The 22,106-nt window shown below is 30.5% G+C and overlaps 1 protein-coding gene across 3 annotated transcripts in view; it reads right to left on the reverse strand.

The window, feature by feature from the left end:
• The window catches only part of LOC143073185 (dopamine receptor 2-like), a 99,765-nt gene that overhangs the window by 39,648 nt on the left and 38,011 nt on the right, over nt 1–22,106 (reverse strand). The window contains exon 1 of one of the 3 annotated variants that reach the window (XM_076248542.1): nt 1,311–1,382. The exons of 1 other annotated variant lie outside the window; for it this stretch is intronic. The gene's annotated coding sequence lies outside the window, so the exon portion shown is untranslated. Of the gene's footprint in view, nt 1–496; nt 607–1,310; nt 1,383–22,106 lie in introns of those variants that run through there. One more of the 3 variants, XM_076248541.1, reaches the window with a different exon arrangement.

Raw genomic sequence — 22,106 nt, forward strand, 5'->3', positions numbered from 1 at the left:
TCAGGGACTACCTGTCCTGTTACTTCACTAAAAATATATGAACTGTAATTAATTGAGAGTCAATATGTCGTTCTCTATTAACCATCAAAAACCTAGGTAAAGTTTTTTATGTATATATAACGAGCAGTCATCTGTTAATATTTTTCTGTTTTCTATTTTATTCCATAAATTATCTAAGCATTTCCTGATTGTGTCAAACCCGTGTATATACGCATGAACACACATGCATGTCAATCATAACGAATCAATGGTGATACGGATAAATGCATCTTTTGCAACATGTTACTAGTCTAACAAAGTACAATTTGTGCATGATTTACAGAATTCAAACAAAAAATATTAGACTGTGTAATTCCTTATGTAAAATTAAATACACCGCTATCCAGGAATAGACAGAAAAGTTAAAACGGAAGCAAAAATAAAATGCTTATAAAACACAAATGTACTTATATAAAACTTTCTGAAAACGAGAACAGTTTGTTATCATGTCATATACCTATGATACAAATAAAAATATGTTCACGTGATGATTTCTATTTCATATCGCTTTTTCCCAGTTCTGATGTCTGTTGTAACGATGGGAGCCATTTTCTAGATAATACCAACGAGCTTGAACGAAGACCTACTATGTATACCTTCACCAAAGCTTTAGACACTACGTACTGATTCGTGACTTTATTATGAATCATTTATTTATTTCTTGAATATTTTGAAATGGTCTTGTTTCGTACCAATTTCCCCACTTCTTACACGTACCTGGTACATGCACATACAATGGAATGATACATGTACTCACCCTGTTCCATTATTGTATCTTATTTTTGGAATATTTGAATATATATTTAAACCTAAATTAATGGTCTTCATTGTTATTGGTAAATAATAGTTGTCTTATCAGCCGATTAAATTGTCGTACTATTTAACCTGTTATTTAACTCTTATACATGTATTTGTTTAGAAGATTTCATAATTGTTACGAGATCGGAGTATTAAGGACTGGTAAATCCAAACTGAAACCAGGCTCTTGATAATATCATTAGAGCTGAATAGCTTAGTTTTATGTGAATCAAATAAAAGGGAAATAGGAGAGTTGTCTCATTGGCACTCACACCACATCTTCCTATATCTAGTATACCTGCTTGTTTTAATGTAGATCATAAATTAAAGAAAACAGTTTGAAACACTGAAACAAAATACATAACTCCAAATCAAAAAGCTGAAATCCAACACAATATTAAAATCTGGTTAATTGATACATTTAATGTTATTCTTTTCAAGTTCAAAAGGCAAACAGTAGCAAGTGGTCTTACCGTACATTCTGCTTGCTATTTCAGGTTAAAGCCATACCCTTTTTTTACAATCCAAGATAGCATAAGCAATTCTCATACTACCTCTAAACACTGAAAGTACCTAAAAACTGTGATTGTGTCAGATAATCGATATATAATATTTAAAGACATTAAAGCCACGAAAAAAATAGGTTTTCTGGAGGGTGTTTTTATTACAATAAGATGTAAAAGTAAAGTTACATAAGACAGACTATAGATAAAGGCCATTGAACAAATGATGTTGCCATACTGTAAAGACAATTTCGCCCATATTTATGACATTATATTTAACCAAGAAGAAATAATCCCATAATAAAAAAACAACCGGCTTTTGTGTAATAAGATGCATTCAGAGTAGATGTGCCTACTGTTTATACTCTTAGTCTAATTCAAATTTTGACCAAGTTTGATGCAGATCCATTTAGAGAATATTTCTAAAAAAATGGTATCAAAATCATTTAATTGAAGGTTTGAGAATTTAAGAATCAACGAAGTCAATTTAATTGTTCATATCAACTACAACTTTCAAACTTGAAGCTTTGCTTTCTAATGTTTTTTTCGATAACCACCACAAACAAATGTTTTACTTGGCACAAATAATAAGTAATAATAATCAACGAAGTCAATTAAATTGTATTTATCAACTACAACTTTCAAAGTAGAAGCTTTGTTTTATAATGCTTTTGGATAACGACCACAATCAAATGTTTTTATTTTGCACAAAGTATAAGACTAATAATAAAAAAAATTCTTTATAGAAATCAATAGTGAGGTTTGTTCAGTTGATACTAATAAAAAAACAAATACACTTAAAGTAAAAACTTACATTATGAATAGGTTGCTTCCTCTAAGGAAACAATCTGATATTCAGATCTAACAGACAACCAAACGATTGATTACCTTACTATACCACTAACATGGACAACCAAGGACACAATAGAAATTACTTATCACTATAAACACTTGAACAGTGTTATAAAATATGATTATTTTTACATTTCGTTTAAGAGCAATGATTTCAACCACAACTTGTCGCCAAAACGATCATCGAAAGGACGGTCAAAAGGACGGCCATGATTAGCTTTTAGAAGAATTGATGTAAATACATGTACAAAGGTGAAATATTATGATAACTAAGACGTCTTTGTTTTAGTCTTATCTTATTTAAGTATAGATATATATAAGGTGTTTATATTTTTATTCCCCACCTACGATAGTAGAGGGGTATTATGTTTTCTGGTCTGTGCCTCCGTTCGTTCGTCCGTCCGTTCGTCCGTTCGTCTGTGCGTCCATTCAGGTTAAAGTTTTTGGTCAAGGTAGTTTTTGATGAAGCTGAAGTCCAATCAACTTAAAACTTAGTACACTTGTTGCTTATGATATGATCTTTTTAATTTTAAAGCCGAATTAGACTTTTGACTCCAATTTCACGGTCCACTGAACATAGAAAATGAAAGTGGGAGTTTCAGGTTAAAGTTTTTGGTCAAGGTAGTTTTTGATGAAATTGAAGTCCAATCAACTTGAAACTTAGTACATATATTCTCTATAGTATAATCTTTCTAATTTTAATGCCAAATTAGATTATTACCCAATTTCACGGTCCATGGAACATGGAAAAGGATAGTGCGAGTGGGGCATCCGTGTACTTTGGAAACATTCTTGTTGTTAACTATTTTCGTGATAAGCTGCTGCAATCATTAGTAGATATACATTAATTGTAAGCTCTTATACATTTGTATGTTATGTTCTTTTTTATTTACTCTTTTAAATTAGACTGAAGTGACTTACACAATGTGTTCGTATCTGCTGAGGTCCATTCATCAAAATTAATAGACACTACAGAGACTAACACGATTTTGTGAGGTAGACGAAATTGACCTTAAAACGTTCGTAGAGGATTTTGATGTCCAAAGATTGGCAGATCGGACATATTTTGACTCTATTTACTGAATACTTTTCTTTGGGAATAATTGTAACTATAATACTATGATGAGAGTGAAAAATTAAACATTTAAGCCGTGCTTAAAATGTATTTCCGTATTTCTCTTCGAGAAATGAACTATTTGATTGAATAAAACTAATGATGAATAAACTTGCCCTTTTCCCGTAAGAATAGGCTGTTAAAACAAATATCTACTCTATGCCTGGAAAATGTTGTGAAAATATAAGAAGTGGCAATTCTTACCATCAATACCTTTAGTTTCATTTTCATAAAACATAATATGGCCTCGTCCAGTGTTCAGTTTAAATGTCATTTAACTGTTTCTGTTGTGTCGTTGTTCTACTCTAATATTTGATGCGTTTCCCTCAGTTTTAGTTTGTAACCCGGATTTGTTTTAATTCTCTATCGATATATGAGTTTCGAACAACGGTTTACTACTATTGCCTTTATAAATCAATGTATTTATACAAGTATGAAAAAGTAAACAGATTGAAGGTAAACTATAGTGCCTAACAAGATTTTGTGAGGTAGACGAAATTGACTTTAAAGCGATCGTATTGACTTTTGATGTGCAGAAATAGGCAGATCGGACATATTTTGACTTTAGTTACTTACTTCTTAAGTTTGGGATTAATTGTAATCAACATATTCCAATGAGACTGAAAAATGCTTTTTTTTATCATGATAGATAATAATTTTACCTGCCGTAGTCGTGCGTAAAATATATTTCGGTATTTCTCTTACGAAAATGACTTGTTTAATGGAACAAAACGTATTATTTGTAAACTTTCTCTTTACTCTTCACAATAGGCTTTTAAAAAATAACCTTTCCAACTGTATATTCCGAAAATTTTGTGAAAATCGAATAAGTGGCAATTCTTACCTTTCATACCTTAACTTTCATTGATAAAACATAATATTGACTCTTCCAGTGTCCAGTTTGAAGGTCATTTTAGTTACCGGTCACATTCATGCACGTTCTAATTAATCAATAGTCATTTATGAAAAGCATAAACAAGTTTGAAGGTAAACTAATAACAACTTAATCCAATCAAATTGCCTACGATTCAATAACAATGACCAGTCCACATCATAAAAATGTATAGGGGTAAACTGGGTAGGGAGAAAATGTCAGATATATTAAGTTCATTATTTTGCAATAACGAGTAAAAATTTGTTAACCAATAGATTTGTTATAATTTCATAATCATGTCGTTATGTATTGGTATAGTTTTTGGATCTTTCATTAGCGTATTTAAGGCTGTAGAAAGTTTGGCCTTCAAAAGTCAACATAATCATTGACTTTATAAAGAAAATTCGCCTTTTTAAAACATTGAATGTTTCACAAATAATACGCGACAACAAAGCAAAATCATTTCTTAAAACACTGCAAAAAAAATAATTCTGATTAATGCAGTGGTATTGTCATAAATTGCACTGGAGTGAACAGTGGTACATCAAACGTCGAATTCCCTCACACAATGTTATCACACACTATAATAACAATTTAATCCAATCAAATTGCGTAAGATTCATAACTATTAGCGGTTAACAATATATATTATTATACTTCACGTTAAAATGCCAGTTAATAATTGGATAATGCGAGGTTGTTAATTTTCTCGATCACATGGCTGAGCGGATGACATTTTTTTTAATGTTACCCTCTCGTGCAGACCAATCAAGAATCGATAATTAAAAATACAATGTATTGAAATCACATCAAGTAATTAAATACAATGCTTGAGTTCTACGTTTTGGCTCAGATTTTATTATTTGACTGTCAAAATAAAAATAATAAACATCTTGCCTAACTTTCTTTTTCTAATACCCTTAACGTTGTTATGTACAGTACGCAACGTCATAGAAAATACTTTTAGAAGTATTTTTACAATAAAAGTAATCTGTAAAAGACAATAATAGGACATTCAGTATAATAAATTAAATAACACATAGCTGAGAGGGTGATAGAGCAGATTGATACCCCTCGAAAAAGCATTGTCAACCTTGGATTCGCCGCGGTTGACAATGTTTTCTCGGGGTACCAATCTGCTCTATCACCCTCTCAGCTATATGTTATTTATATAAAATAATATAAAATAATAGGAGTGAAACGTGTATGGAGAAAATGACAGGTACTTTAAAGTCATATGAAACCTCAAATTAAAAAAAAAAAAAAAAATACTGCATATGCTTTTTATGACTAAATTTTAAAACTTATGTACATTTATTTTTTCTGAAGAAAATTCTTTAATCTGTCCATAATGAGAAGAATTTCCTTTTTTTTTAATTGCTTGCTTTCAGGAAAAAGTAAAATAAAAAATACTGAACTAAGAAGAAAATACGGTGATCGCAATACGCATGGAACTTTCATTAAAATAAACTATTATCTGATTGTACATGATAAACACGTGCTCAGTGTCCATGCTACTTTGTTGATTGTTTACAATAAGGTGACAATCGGTAAACTTCGGCTTCAAAACACGACATTTAAGAAGCTGCCATATTTTCATTTCATAACTGACGATTATACGATATGGTTTGCGTAAAAAGTTATTAAATCGTGCACAGCAGACTAAGTTTATGATATAAACATGCATTGGTTCAAATATTGAATAAACATTATTTTTCACCAGTCACTTGTTTCATATCACTTTTTAAGTTCATTTTTTTGCAATAATGAATAAAAATGTGTCAACGAAAAGTTTTACTATGATTTCAAAAGCTTAAAGTTCTGTATTGGTATAGTTTTCGGGTATTTCATTTACGTATTTAATGCAATAGAAAGTTTGGGCTTCAAAAGTCTACACAATTATTGCTTTATAGAGAAAATTTGCCATTTTAAACCATTGAATGTTTCACAATTTATGCATGAATACAAAGTAAAATCATTTTTTAAAACACTGCCGAAAAAAATCATTCTGATTGGTTTCGTGGTATTGTCATAAATTGCGCTCAATTGAACCGTGGTGTAGCAAACATCGGTCTGCGCTTACATATATTTCTACTTATTGAAATCCGTGTAACCCTAGCTGTACACATTGATGTTATACTTTGAAAAATGAACCAAGGCCTTCTTAGTTCTCTACAAGAAACTTAATTTAGTTTAAATATATTTATTTAAAGTGGATTGGGAAACAAGTTTTGCAACTTATATTAATCCCTTTCCACTTTGCGGGTGCGAGTGCTGCCTTGTAGCGGTATTAGCCTACTCTTTTTTGAAGTCTACAAGGGTGTCTTTAACGTGCAAGAGATATGGCTCTCTCTTAACACGGGTCAGCCATTTATCGTCTCCTTCCGACGGACTATCATCGTTTCCTCAAGACCATACTCGCAGATGGTGTCAAGGGAAAGCCGAAAATTGAGTTCCTGAAATTTTCATCCCAAACGGGAATCGAACCAGGAAACTTTGTGTTAGTAGTCCGATGCACTAACCACTATACCACGGCTCTCGGTAAAAGAAATAAAAAGTAAAATCACAAACATACTGAACTCCGAGGAAAATTCAAAACGAAAAGTCTCTAATCAAATGTCAAAATCAAAAGTCCAAACACATCAAACGAATGGATAACAACTGTCATATTCCTGATTTTCTTATGCAGAAACTTGTTTATTGGTTGGTTGGTTGAGCGTTATGGAATATCCGTTTCACAGATGATATTGGATATATTCCTTATGTCGTTACAACAATCCCGTTCCCTTTTCACGAATGTGACCTACCGAATAAGACTATTTACCGGGTTTATAATAACATGAGCAACACGACGGGTACAAAATGTGGAGCAGCATCTACTTACCTCGTCTTTTTCTTTTTTAGCCATGACGTTTTCAGTTTAATTTCGAACTATGAGTTTGACTGTCCCTCTGGTCTCTTTCGCCCCTCTTTTTTTTCCAAAGGCGCGAGTCATGCTTAATTCATACTTTCTATGTGAATATTCCTCGAGGGTATCAACATCCTAGCAGTCAGCACTTCTTTGCTGACATGAGTTGTCATTGATATGGTCATATTTATAAATAAACTGTTTACAAAACGTTTTTAAATACTAAAGCTTTTCTTCCTCAGGAATAGATTACCTTAGCTGTATTTGGCAAAACTTTCGGCCCTCAATGCTTTTCAACTTCGTACTTTATTTGGCCTTTGTTACCTATTTTTTGGATTCGAGAGTTACTGATGAGTCTTTTGTAGACGAAACGTGCGTCTGGCGTAAATACAAAATTTAATCCTGGTATCTATGATGAGTTTATTTATTGTTAATGCAATTTGCTTTTTTACTTTGATACAAACTCGCCCTCAATATTTTAAGGATTAATTTTTTACAAATACATTATTTTGTAACATATCTTCAGTATAGCTATGCATTGATCAATTGGCGGTTATAATGGATGGTAGAACATACATGTATCTAATTATCTACGATTGAAAGTTTAACAAACCCCAACGGACCATAAGGAAGCAAACAATAACCTTTAATTGTCTTCATGGTAAGATTTACAATGGTATAGTCATGAACTGGAACATAGTTGATTTTGAAAATATTGTTGGTTTTATCCATATAGGTCATCAGGGAATAACAGATTCCATATGCTGGTAAATGAAGTTAACATTAAATGAACGAATTTCTTATTGTATTGATATACTTTCTTTAAGTTAATCAATACTTCCCGTAGAGAATCGTGATTCCAGAACTAAATTTTCCATAACGAAACTTGCTCAGCTTCAATAAAAAATATCGCAAAGTAAATCACAGAAATTAGATTATCCAGCTATCAGGAAGTTATTACACAGAAAAATACTTTATAGAATTTCTATTTCATATAAATAGTTTAATTTCCATTAAATAGTCCTTGACCATCTATAACTATGCTTCTTATCGTATTAAGATGTTTTCTAAATAGAAACAACAATAAAAGAGACATACAGACTGTATCTTTTTCCTTTACATGTAAAACGCCTACAGATATAGGAAACATTGAAATGAATTGATGGTGACTAAGGCAATTACAACAACGAGAAGATAGGCGGTTTCGTTCTAAAAAAGTAAGGACAGTTTATCTGGTAGAAAAAATCCAAAGAACTATCGTGTTGCTTTCATTCATGAAAACTCATATACGTTCGCTATATGACACCTATACTTTTTAACTTATTCATTAGATAACTTGATGTAGTATAACATAACAAATAAATAAAAGTCAATGAAACAGATATTTGTTTTCAAGCTGTCTTAATTCTGAAATGATCACCTAAAAAAAATTCAAATGCAAATACACAAATTTTAAAGCCGGCTTAAACACTTCAAAACGATCCCCAAAAGCAAACACGTATCTGCTAGTTTAAATTATAAACCTGTACCCCTACCAAAGGAAAAAAAAAACCACCAACATAACGGTGAGGGATAGGGTCCTTTTACCCCTTTTTATTTGAGAATTTGTACTCGTAGTGAATTTTCAACAAAATTAAAAACTTATGTTTCCAATCTGTGATGTTTCCAATCTATAATCCTAGGTTCCCATTTTTGAAAATCTACTGATTCAAAAACGTTTCATAACTCATATACATTGTTGAGAACAATAATACTATAAATCAAGGAAACAGCTGTGTACAGATGTTCAAATCTCATAATTTGATTGTCAGATTCTGAAGATCCAAATCAAGGAAACAAACAAGAGCCTGTAATTAAGGTAGATAGGGTGTCTTCCTCCATCTTGGATTTTGAAATACCAGAAAACAAGGTCTATATCTTTGATAAAATGTGCAAATTTTGAGATAAGTAGGTAATTCATGTGTAAGATTTTTCATTATAATATAGAAAATGCAATGTTTTATCATATTTATGGTTGTATTTTACCATTAACTGAATACTTTTGTTTGATTCAAATTTTCCCAACTTTGCCAAATAAGGGGAGATAACTCAAATGCAAGGGCAGATAATTCAGATTGTGTTATTTTTACAATAGAATGTGTTAGGAATTTACCCATTTTATTATGTAGCAAGAAAACGAGTTCGGTGACCCCCATTTTTCTTTTTCTTATCTGAAAGAATTATATTGCAGCCATCTTCTCATATTTTATCTAAAAATTCTATGGTGTAGTTTTCGTTTTAATTAGGAAAATTGGGGTTTCCATGCATATTCTATACTAAATCTGACAATTTTGCACAACCTGTAGTGTGAAAATAAGTCCGGTGACCCATTCTTTTAATTAATGTTTTGAAACAAGCAGGTTATAAACTATATTTTGGCAAATTATCAAAAAATTCTATGGATTATAATTTAGACACCCCATCTACCTTAAGTAGTTGTCGTTTGTTCATGTGTTACATATTTGTTTTTGTTCATTTTTTATATAAATAAGGCCGTTGGTTTTAGGTAAATTGCTACACATATCTTGCAACATATTATCTTCCTATTTATAACTTCATCTATATCGTAAATATTTACATTAACAGCTGGTAAAACAAAAGATCTTCGATGTACTCCGTCTACTAGCCTACATTCATTATCACCCTTAATTGGGCCGACACTTTCCCTATCTCATACATGTAGATTGTCGCTAGTGACAATCAAATGAATTGAATTGCTTTAAAACCAAGAAAGACGACTAGAACCTACACAAATGTATAACAAAAATACTGAACCTTAATACTGCTTCAAAAAGGGAACTCCATTAAAACTGACAAGATTAAATGTTATCAATGTAACCTTTATGGAAAAGGAAAATGCGTAATGAAAACTTGTTTCAAAGTGTTACTTTCTATTGGCCCATTGCTTTCCTTCATACAATTTACATTTATTTAAAGAACGTTACATAATATGATATCGCGTGTTTTCCTGACTGGTATGTACAGGAAGAATGTGATAAACTTTGGTCTGTCATTATTTCTGAATACATTTGTCTTAGATATGCATCATCATTAAAATGTTATGCATTAATCTTAGATATGCATCATAGTTGAAATGTTAATATCCTCGTTAAAGTAAGGAATAGACAAGTTAGAACATTTACCCAGTCCAAGATGGTTATATCACAGGTTTTAACCTATATCCAATAGGAAAGTAATTGCGAAAATCCGGCATTACTTGAAAACCAATTCAGTCAAATAATTGAAGATTTTGAATTAGCTTTAATACTAGAATTGCACGAATAAATAAAAAAAAAATCAGTCCAAGATATCTATAATCAAACTAATGAGTATTTACAATCGTACTTTTTAAACCACACATCTGACCTACATATACATTCAATTGATATTACCTTGGCAACAGTTCTTCAATCAGAAACAACGTGCGAAAGTTCGAAAGACAGATAAAAAGGTCAAACTAATTATTTATTTGAATGCTGTTTGTTGAAAAATTAATCTTTCTATATGATAAAATTTCATTTTTTGTCGAGCTTTGACTTTAGTCAAAAAAGCGAGACAGAGCAATCCTTCATTCCGTCGGCGTCCTCGGCATCCACAAATATTCACTCTGTGGTTAAAGTTTTTGAAATTTTAATAACTTTCTTTAACTATGATATCCTTGATTTGTACCAAACTTGGACAGAAGCTTATTTATGATCATAAGACAGTATCCAGAAGTAAAATTCCGTTTTTTCATATTTACATTCACTCTGTGGTTAAAGCTTTTAAAATTTTAATAACTTTCCTAAACTTTACTAGATTTGGACCTAACTTGGACAGAAGTTTGTTTCTGATCATAAGATAGTATCCAGAAGTAAATTTTGTAAAAAAAATTAGTTTTTTCTGTATTTTACTTATACATGTACTTAGTTTTTCTTCCACTTAAAATTACATACAGTCTGTAGTTAAAGTTTATAAGATTCATAAACTATCCTGGATTTTTACAAACATTGGACATAAGCTTCTTACAATCAAACGATAGTATTGAGAGGAATATTTCTATTGATTTTTCTCCTCATTTTTGTTCAGTGAGATTAACAGCAAAAGTAGGCGAGACATTGGGTTTCGCGGAACTCTTACAATTTTTTTTCATCTGATCTGCAAGGTGTTGCATCTATATTCTTCCATATATTATGTAAAATTATCAATCTTTGTGTATATTCGAACTAATATCATTCTCTATTTAAGAGCCATTTATACAACTATATTTTCAAAGGTAGGCTGAAAACAGTAGATATAAAAGTGCTTAGAAAAATGGTATTGCAAGGTTATTCTCAAAATGACGATAAAAACAACAAATCAACTGCATTGGTGCTCTACTGCTGTGTATTGTGCCTACTGGCTTATTGACAATAACTATATAACAGCTATAGCTTTTGTATGAGGTCAATACAAGGATACATCGACCTAAAGAAGTATATCTAACAAGGACTTACCAATATACCTCTTTTAGATTCATATATCTTCGTATCTACCTACATATGCTATACAATTGTATTTTATAATCTAACGTAGAGGAAGATATGGATAGAACTACCGTATCAAATACCATAATCTAAATTGCACAACATTATTACGACTAATGCTTCAAGTCATTTTCTGCATGTCCAGCAGTATAGGTATTAATTTTTTTACAGTCAGATTTTAAATTATCTTTTAAATTATCAAATGTGTTTTAAATCTCGGATTGTACTACAATAAGAAAACAACTTCTAAATATGACAAACTATCTAGAAACAAAATTTGATAACAATAACATTTTGCATTTTGGGATAATAGAAAGATGAGAGATAAAATCAAGAGGAGAACAATATGCTATTGTGACGCAACAGTCATGTCTGATGACGTCACATAGCAAATATATCGTCGACAAATAATTGAAGAAATAGATTCATCCATCGTATCTCGCAGTTCTCCGTTCTGGACAGTTAGGTTTAAAATTTAAAACACTAGTTAAGCCGTGCGTATTAAATTTGTTAACTGAACTGCCTCGAGAGGAAATACATACTATCACACTCGAAATGGCAGAATCTATAATTATTTTTTATACAGTGTCCCTTATTTTACAGTTTCTATTCAAATGTGCTTAAATTTGGTAATCGAACTGTCTTGATATTCTGCATATTTTCTGAATTGTTCTAATTGCTAATAAATATTACGTATCATAGATTAATAATACATGTTAAACAAAATTTCCGTTGTTTTAGCGGAGATTTCGAAGACATCATTTATTGTCGTTTGACGGTAAACATATTATATAATAATAAATTGTTCTCAAAAAGAAGTTTGTGTTACCTCTTTCCTATTTCCATCAATATTATAAAGATAAATACGTTATTTAAAGTATATCATAATCTCTTTGAAACAGAAATTGACATCTATGAAATTATTTTTTCAAGAAAAAAAACCTCATAAATATAACGATAGAACCTATTAACCTCTATTCTAGTCCTTTAAATTAGTTTATGATACAATTAGTGAATTTGTGTTGAAATATGACATAAGAGAACTAAATTATAAGACTTGTCAATTGAATGTTTTTTTCTCAGTATTTACTATTAGGAATTTTGAAATGCTTCAACTTTTTGTCAATTGCAACCAAAAGTTTTCACTTCACGCATTGCCTTAAATTATAGCCATTGCTTTGTATAATTAGAAATTGATCAAAGGGCTCTTGACTACAAATGTGTTTTTAAATACAAGAAGTTTTACAGATTTCCTTTTATTATTATTAAACAAAACTTAGTTTGTTATTAAAGCGTGCTGACCATACACCGAAATCTTTCATGTATCGTATCTCTACTTTAACAATTGTTTGTTTAGAAGAAATAAATTGTCTAGAAAACAAATATTAAAGTAAATAGAGCATACCATGTATAAACTGTTCGTTCTCAAATGTCAATCAAATAAATAATAGAAGATGTTTCAAAATTTGTTCTGATTTTCTGGAGAAAATAACAGTAATCTTTATTAATTCAATGCGCAGTACTTTTAAACTAAAAAATGAAAACAACACTTAATCATCTTCCTCCGTCTGACTTTTATCTCAAAGTATAAATATTATAAAGCCAAGAGTGTATCAAAGGTAACAGGATTATAATTTTATACGCCAGACGCGCGTTTCGTCTACATAAGACTCATCAGTGACGCTCAGTTCAAAATAGTTATAAAACCAAAGAAGTACAAAGTTGAAGAGCATTGAGACCGATTTAAAAATTATAAGCAATTAACGAAGGTTATGTATAATTTATGACATTAACCCCGTGATAAACAAGCACTGTTTACATTTTTTTGCTTGCAGTCCACAACCAAGTACAGTTGGATTACTTTTTATGCATTGAGGAAATGTTGTTTTGCGTAAATATATGCCAGGTCTGAATTCAATTAAAGACATAAGTTGTTTACCGCTGTTCAAATCTCAAATCTACTAAGCAGATACAAAAACATAAAATGTGTTAGCCGCATGTTAGCCTACATAATATGCGTATCCTGTTAGGTTTAAGCATCACCCGTCATGCGAGTTCTCACTACGTCAAAATGTCGCCATCGGGAATGAACATACTCTGTAAAATGTACAGTTAAAAGAACTATTTTGACATCTTATTAATAAAGACCCTCCCTTTAGTGAGTTGAGACACAATTCTACCGCATTGGTAGGAAGAACTAATAAGTTATATATCAATTTGAAATGAAAAATGCATTTACTCTACTGTTTAAAAACAGGCCGAGCTGTATGGATGCTTTTGAAATTATTCAGATCTGTTAAGCGAAAGAAAAGAAAATTAAATAAATACACAAGATATGATTGAACGAATGAAAGCTTTGAAATTTATTTAGATCCCTTAATTGAAATAAATGAATAAACAATAGTAATAAAATCATAAATGTTTTCATTAGACTCATACATTCCCTGTCCTCACCAACAAAATACAACGAACTGTTATCAAACAAAATTACACGTTTTTTCTCTATATTTAGACTAAACAACTACCCATGTAATAAGGTAAGTTTGTTTCTTTCCAATCTAAATCGGAGAATTTTTTTTAACATAAATGAACACGCCAAAATTTAAAATTCGGACAAACTTCGTGAAGCCTTGAGCATTATGTAATTCATCGGAGTAAAACAACTAGAATTATTCCACTGCATGTCGATTTTGATAGCGAATATATCCCACATGACGTCGAACAAAACTTTATAATCCACTCTGAGTATAGTATCATATTCCCCTCTGAATGTCGGGATTGCAGAGTGCGATGTTACCTGCGGTTTATGTTTTAAAACGTTTTGATCAGTACATGTATAATAATTTCGTTTTTGAAAAAAATGTAAATTAATATCTTATGATCAGAAGTGAAACAAGTATAGGCAGTGGAATAAAAAAATCATTTCCCTTGGCTTTGTCAGGTATAAAGATTTGTTTACCCTCTAAAAGTCATAATTACCTCGGGTGATGTCCTCTGGAAATATGATTTTTCTTGTTTGAACAAATCTTCATATCTCCCTCAGGCATGGGAAATGAATGTATATAATTCTTGAGGAGCATACATGTGCATATTGTATGAAATCAATCTGTGAAATAATTTTTAATGTTTATGCGGTTTCCGAGATATAAGGTACACAATAAAAACGTTAATGAGACAGCAACTAATCAACAAGAAACAAAAATATCTGGAGGTCAATTTACACAACATGTGTCTATACAAGATGTCAAACAAAAAGAAGTCCCTTGTTTCAATATTTTACCTACTATCAAGTCTGTATTCTTTGCTTTAAAAACCCGCAAAATATAATAACAATCCAGATATATACATGTATCTTCTTTCAGTATTTAGAAAATACATGTTTTTAATTGTTTTTGTATACATGATTAACATTTGTAACATCTGTCCCTGTACCAAACATATATGACCTTTTTTGTACTAATTTTCAAAAGATCTGACCTAAAATAATACATGTTTGTATTTAAAAAAATGATTTGAACTTTCTATAGCATTCTTTTTCAAATATATAAGACAAGATGGACAGCTTTTATCTTGCTTGGTAACTGATAAGGAACTGAAGCATCCATGCATCACAAGTGTAATCGTATCAGTGAACATATTGTTTACAGTCTGGATGAACTTACAAAGCGACTGCAGTCGATTATCGCTTATTTGCAAATTACACATATTTATTTAGTATAGTGCAAACTTATAGTATTTAAAAGTATATCTGTTTGGAGAGCCGTCACCAGTCCTATGTTGCTATAAATGACCCAAACTTTGGACAATGGGATTCCAAATCGACGAAAGAGGGCATTCATTAAAAAGATGGAACAACATGTAAATTTGCACTAGAAAAACTTGCATTTTTAAACCTTTCTCGATTGGATGTGTATAAATTGATATGAAATCTTGAATACATAACTTTGTATTAGTTGCTATTTGTTTTGAACTACCGGTACTTCCATTTCTGGTATCTTTTGTTAGATATTTGCTTAGTGTGAATCTAATAGTTTAAGCCATTACTTACTAATTTTTTCTAGTTTGTTCATATATGGTGTTTCACTATTTTGTAAGAATAGACGAAGATGAGATGACACAAATGTTTAACTCCGCCGCTTTTTAAATGTGTCAGAACCAAGTCCGGAAATTCAAATTTAGTGGCGGTTGATGTAGTTGTAGATCATTATTTCGTTTTATTTTTAATATATAAACCAGGCCGTAACGGTTTTCGTTTATATTGTTTTACATTTGTTATTATGGAACCTTTTATAGTTTGCTATGTGATACGTATTTTACTGATTGGGAAGGCCATACGATGACATATAAATGCTTACTGCTATGGGATTTTGTCTTTGGTTCAAAGATGTCTCATTGCCAATTAAAGTACTACATTTTCATATGGTTTTTGCATTTTCAAATCATCTCCATTTTAAAGGGGCACTAGCTGTCAAATTTATGGTCACCGATTTCACTCAAATTCTCATATTTGATTTATAACAATGTAAAACATTTATCCAAACTATCAAAAGTCTAAAATAAACAATTTACAGAACATGAGGTTGATAATATATAGGTTCATTTCTTTTGTATTTTAGTCCAGACGCCATCTAATTACTTGTCGATTTGACCTCAGATGACCATATAAGCGATGTACACATAAATAAAGATATGACTAGATTAAACCAACACATGCAATTTATAGGTCTGTTTGATTTTGTTTTATAGATTAAAAATAGATGTTTCATGACATTGAATTAGTAATAAAATGATTTACCGTAGTTTCACTGTCATTGTTGACATTCTTTTTCTTTAAATAACCAATACACGTACAATGCATGCGTTGTCAATCTCTAGCTAGGGATTAAATTGAACTTCACATGAATACGGATTTAAAAAGGTCGACTCATTCATTTGCAAGTGAATTACTAATTATCAATGTTTCTTAGCGTAATTTGACAAAATTGAACCTTTTTGACTGCAAAAAGCGAATTGTTATTTCACTATATAACTTTCATTATTGATTGAACAGAAAAAAATCAAACTTTAGATTTTTTATATATCTCGTAGCTTGTGCCCCTTTAACACTTTAACAAATTATATGATTTCTTCAATCAATGGAAAAATGGAATTAGAAATTACATAAGAATGCCAGTTGTAGCCTTATCAAGAAATTGTTTGGAGTAGTGTGGGTGATAACCATGAAGTAGGGACAAATTATTTATCAATATTTTACGCAATACTAATATGTTTATTATTTGCATGACACCTACTTAAAACGGCTTATGTCTAAAGCGTCTGAAATGATTTACGAAGACGCTTTATTTAACGGATAAACGTTATAAAAGTGACGTCAAACCAATATATTATTCTAAAATATTTGATAAAAAAAATGATGGACAACTTTACAGGGAATAGACTGCATGGATATGAAACGAGTTTAGAACACGGAATATGTCATACAATAAAGTTATTTATGATGTTAAGATATGAACACATCCTTAGAAATTTGCCTCCATACATGCTTTTCTCATTTGTTTAGAAAAAAAATCGTAAATAATAATAAAAAATATGATTCTATTTATTTCTGATAGGTTAGACGATGCTTATGATTTCAATCAAATATATTATTTTGTTATTTTCATTTTTTCTTTGGCTATACTAGATATTAAGGAATAATAAAGAAGGATTCATTGAGATAAACTAAATCAACTATATTTATTTTTTCTTTGGATTTGCAAGTTATCTCCTTTTTTAACATATGATCCAGTTTACCTTTTACTGATGTCGCACCGGTGCTTGTATAACCTACTCTCACATTGGGTGTGCAAAATAGTATTTGGCTTACTCATTTGTTCAAAAAGCTAAATAATTAATTTTATTAAAAAAATGATTACATTTGTATATTTAACTATGTAAACGATTCTTATTGATTAAATTATTTTATTTTGTTATCTTCAAAACTCGTTTGGCTTATATATCTTATTATATGACTAGCGTTCTTATCTTGATCTAGGATATAATCGTATACTATAGATGGGTGAATACAGTTATGGTGGTCATTATAGAGATGTTTACTAAAGACAAAACAACCGAATATGCCCTGCAGTTATTTCAGTTTCAAAATTAGAAACATGGTAAAATTTTCTAGAAGCAATGTTAAAGGTTCTGTGTATTATATTTCAAACCATGTTTTGACAATTTAAAAAAGTTATTAAGAGCTTTCTGCTTTAAGATCATTCTGATGAAACATTACAAATTTGATATCACGTTTAAGAACAACAGTCAACATATACATTAGAATATACCATACTACTAGTACCAGTTTATAGTTATCTTAATATAATTGTTATGTTCAGATTAACATTATGTTGTTTTGTTATAACCTTGGATTTTATAAATATAAACTGCGAGGGAGTCATAGAGTAGGTTAAGGTAAGAAAGGTAGACAATAAAAATGATAAATGATAGCCCTTTCTTCAATTTCTGGGAAAACAGGAATCAAAGTTTAATTTGAAAATGGAGAAGATCAAATTATATTGAAAGATAAACAAGCAGAATCAAATGAATAAAACTGAATTCGCGATCAAATATGTTCGAATATATACAAATATCTATTGATTTAATATAACACTTGATAAATTTCGTTCGTCAGAAGCTCTTTTTGGATAGACTTCCATTAGCAAATTGAAAGGCATTGACGTAAATAAGTAGAAACGTCAGAAGTGACATACAAAGAAATAGCCAATTCATGTAAGGTAAACTTTACCGTGGTGAGTTTGAGACTTAATTTCTTAATTATTTAAGACATACTTATATAATAAAAGGCCATCATTTAAATGACGTTATAAACACTGATTGAACTATGGTAACTCAATGTTTATAAAATGCATACGACTGTGAGTATGCTTGGAATAGCCAAAACCAATCATGACGTTGACCATCAGCTTGCATACAATAATTCTTATTTCATCACAGGTGTGTACTCCAATCGTGTAAAGAACATCATATTATAATTTATAAATTATCATCAGGAAAGTTTGAAAAAAAAAACGTATTACCAAAAATCATATCAAATATCATTAATCAGTTTTAAACTCAGTTTTGGTAGTAATATGCTGCAAAATAGTCGTCCGACGAAGAAAGGAAAGTCAGTTATGCATGGATGCAATATATTTTTGCATGACAGTAACATGACGAACAACTGATCAATGACTTTGTTTAGAGGGAAATTTTTCATGTATGATATTTTAATCAACGATAAAATTGGCTTGTAAAATTATGTAAGTCTTGTGTATTACATCATACTTCCTTATAAGAAACATAAAAGTGCATGTTAAAGATAAATAAAATGCCCAATTACTGTCTATATCATTTAGAGATGCAATATAAAAACGATAAAGTCAGATCTGGAACGTCAAGAAATATACGTTTTACGTCACTATTACAATGTCAAACGTTATGTTATGCAAATTTTCTCAATACATTTGCTGTTCAAAGTTTTCCAAAATGATCACTCTATTGCAACTTCAGTTTGATTGATGAAATCAGCCGGCAACTTGGTGTTAGCAAAGACCAAATAACTGAATACTTTCAAGAAGATTTTTTTGTAGCTATATATCAAGACATCAAACAAAAATGACATTGCTTGAAGTGAAGTTAAACAAATTATATGAATGCAAATTTTACTGATATTTATCATTCAGATTCATCCAAAGATTAAAACATCCAATAAAACACGTCTCAAAGACCGATCTTCAGTCATAATTAAACCTAAACATTCTAAATTTTACATATAAATTCCCTATGATTTGCTCTTGAATATGTTTGTTTATGTATTTGCTTATGTAAAGTGCTAAGAATAAGTTTGAATAATGCAACATCTCGGAGTGGTATAGCATATGATTCGGTAAATTTGCCCTGAACATGCTTCAGATCTGAATCCATCTTATTAAGTCTTTAGCGCTAATTAATTTATCTAGTCCGTTGTACATCGGGATATAGAAGGTAATTGACTACAGTCATAGTTTAGATATTGTCATGTTAAATGATGACTACAAATCAGATTTAATTTCTAAGACTAATTTCTTTGTGTTTGAAATTTTTGAAAACCAAATTGTCTCAAAATTCTTATTTACAAAATTTCAACAGTTTAATTTTATCCTGGTACCTTTGATGAGACAATATTAGAAAAATAGCTACATTTGGACATTTAAAATTATGACCCACAAAAGTCTAACACATCGATTACACAACTTGAAATTTATTTAATAAGTTTATTCGTTTCAATGTTATATCGAAAAAAAAAACATGTAATGTACCCGTTAACACTCATTGGTAAATGCGTTCACACAGCTAAATAATAACTATCAAAGGTACTAAGATTATAATTTAATACGCCAAAATTGCGTTTTGCTTACATAAGACTCATCAGTGAAGCTCAGATCAAAAACATTATAAAGTCAAACAAGCATGAAGTAGAAGTGCATTGAGGACCCAAAATTAGTTACTATAAAAGTACCTCGAACTCCAAAAGAAAGAAAGGACAATACAGAACGAAAACCATGTGTAGGTACTCATCACTCAAAAATGCCATATGCATTCAACGTTATAAAATATCAAACCACCCACTTCTTAACCAAAGTGACAGAATGAAAGAAATAATAAAAAAAGATACTTTCTAGTGTAGCCGTCCTCAGCTATACATGACAAGAGCTAAATTTGACTCCAACTCAAAATTTGTGGTGATATTGTATATGGTCTATGCTGAACAGAATACCTTAAAACCAGCAATACCAAAATGTCTACCATAAACAGAAAAGCATAGTGAGTGCAAAAATGACTTTGTTAACAATAGATTTAAGTACTGTTTTTACAAGTATTAAATGCAAGCAATTTCACATAGGCAAGACATGGATCCAAAAGGAAAAATAAACATCTGCAATAAACCAAATTTAATTTATTAGACACATTGATACATTTAGCAATGGACAATTAAAGATATTTCTATTCATATGTGCAACAGAGCGAGCGAAATGTACCGACATTAAAAGTATATGGATATGACAGAATGCATCTAAAAATAGATATTGGATTACAAGTTCCATTAGTATTGTTAAAATACAACGTTCTATTTCTTTCACTTATTGCCTAGATTTTCTTAACATGAACGACTTGGCTAGACAGCAGCTGTATACTTCTTTGTTATTGAATACCACAGATTTCATGCTTACATTGGTCTCTAAATTTAATCATTAGCAACAGATATTGGTCACCACAATGATGTTGTTTATCTATTCAGATTTAATTGTTGTTAAAACAGCTAGCTCAAAGTTTTTATAAAAGATTCTCATACATTTTGAATAACTATAAAAGTCATATTAAAGATAAGCAAAAATAGATATAATTAAAAACCAATTGTTCAGAGAACAATTGTAGGTCTTTCCACTAGTAAAGATCTATTTTGATATTGAAATATGAAAAATCAGTTTTAAATGTTAGTTCCTATGGCTTTATGATGTATTTATATGAATTTAAAGCAAAGGTCAAAATCTAGAACGTCGTATTAACATATGACCTTGACCTCAATTTCAAGGTCACAAACCAAGGACCTTAAATCAAAAGACCCTAGGTCTTTAATATGTTTGGTTAATGAGTAATACCACTTTACGCGTAATTCTAAATGTTAGATGGACAAAAACTCCCATTTCTTGTATGCGCACCCTTTCAACCAAAATATATAAGTAAGGACATATCGCAACTAACAATTTATGAAATATTATTTGTCAATATGTCATACGGTATTTTAAAATAAGTGAAAATAAGCCAAAATCAAAATTTAGAATATGACCTTGACCTTTGACCTTGACCTCATTTTCATTTTTTTGGACCAAGGACCGTAAATCTGAAGACCCTAGGTCTCTATCACTTATGGTTTACCAGTTGAAAATGCATATCACTTGAATCAAATGAAAAAGGGGGAATAACTCTCATACGGAGTCTCCATATAGCTTCGGTCCAAATAAATATCCTTATACTAAAGATGTAACGAGCAATTTGGTAAAATAAATTTGTCGTAATCTTTTACGGTTGCGAAGGAGTAGTGGCCACAAGAAAAACAGTGTTCGGGGAGATAACTCATACAACGTAAAGTATTTTGTTACGCGGTTGTAAATTTTTAAAGCGTATAAACTATACGATATCATATTCAAAATATCTAAGCGACAACTTATTAAACAACAATACTACGCAAGAAAAAAAATTAGGCGGAAGAAAAAAAAAAATAATAATTAAAAACCAATTGTTCAGAGAACAATTGAAGGTCTTTCCACCAGTCAATATCTATTTTGTAATCAAAATATAAAAAAAAGTCTTAAATGTCATTTCCTATGGCTTAATGATGTATAAATGTGAATTTTAGGCAAAGGTCAAAATCTAGAACGTGCAAATAACCTAT

The sequence above is a fragment of the Mytilus galloprovincialis genome, chromosome 4 (assembly GCF_965363235.1).
Source record: "Mytilus galloprovincialis chromosome 4, xbMytGall1.hap1.1, whole genome shotgun sequence".
In the NCBI taxonomy this organism is placed as follows: domain Eukaryota; kingdom Metazoa; phylum Mollusca; class Bivalvia; order Mytilida; family Mytilidae; genus Mytilus; species Mytilus galloprovincialis.